Source organism: Sinocyclocheilus anshuiensis, unplaced genomic scaffold (assembly GCF_001515605.1).
Source record: "Sinocyclocheilus anshuiensis isolate Anshui unplaced genomic scaffold, SAMN03320099.WGS_v1.1 scaffold4716, whole genome shotgun sequence".
Taxonomy (NCBI): Eukaryota; Metazoa; Chordata; class Actinopteri; order Cypriniformes; family Cyprinidae; genus Sinocyclocheilus; species Sinocyclocheilus anshuiensis.
In genome coordinates this window covers 1-932 of record NW_015551207.1, presented here as the reverse complement: position 1 = coordinate 932, position 932 = coordinate 1, and the positions used below count along the sequence as shown (strand labels likewise).

At 43.8% G+C, this 932-nt stretch overlaps 1 long non-coding RNA gene across 1 annotated transcript in view; it reads right to left on the bottom strand.

Moving 5' to 3' along the window:
* LOC107663428 (uncharacterized) overlaps positions 1-695 on the bottom strand; it is a 1,309-nt gene extending 614 nt beyond the window's left edge. Inside the window, exons 1-2 of the long non-coding RNA XR_001631326.1 lie at positions 595-695; positions 25-59 (exon numbers count right to left, since the gene is read on the bottom strand). This is a non-coding gene — a long non-coding RNA (uncharacterized LOC107663428). The remainder of the gene's footprint in view (positions 1-24; positions 60-594) is intronic.
* Between the last annotated feature and the right edge of the window lie 237 nt (positions 696-932).

Here is a 932-nt window from a genome sequence, read left to right as displayed (position 1 = left end):
TGACTCATGATAATGAACTGTAACTTGACTTGACTCATGACGATCAACTGTGACTAGACCTGACTCATGATGATCAGTTGTGACTTGACTAGACTCATGAAGATCAGTTGTGACTTGACTGATGAAGATCAGTTGTGACTTGACTGAACTCAGGAAAATCAGCTGTGACTTGACTAGACTCATAATAATGAACGGTGACTTGACCTAACTCATGATGATCAACCGTGACTTGACTGAACTCAGGGAGATCAGCGGTGACCTGACTTGACTCCTGAAGAACAACTGTGACTTGACCTGGTTCATGACGATCAACTGTGACTAGACTCGACTCAGGAAGATCTGTTGTGACTTGACTAGACTCATGATAATGAACTATGACTTGACCTGACTCATGATGATCAACCGTGACTTGACTGAACTCAGGGAGATCAGCTGTGACTAGACTTGACTCATGACGATCAGTTGTGACTAGACTTGACTCATGAAAATCAGCTGTGACTAAACTTGACTCATGACGATCAACTGTGACCAGACTTGACTCAGAGAGATCAACTGTGACTAGACCTGACTCATGAAGATCTGTTGTGACCTGACTAGACTCATGATTATGAACTGTAACTTGACCTGACTCATGACGATCAACTGTGACTAGACCTGACTCATGATGATCAACTGTGACTAGACCTGACCCATGACGATCAGTTGTGACTAGACTTGACTCATGACGATCAGTTGTAACTAGACTTGACTCATGACGATCAGTTGTAACTAGACTTGACTCATGACGATCAGTTGTGACTAGACTTGACTCAGGGCGATCAGTTGTGACTAAAACACAGTCCGGTAAATCAGAGTGATAGGCAATGTCCAGATACACTTGAATGTAATCCTCGAGCGAGTGTGTGCCCTGCTCGAGGGCTAACAACAGCCTT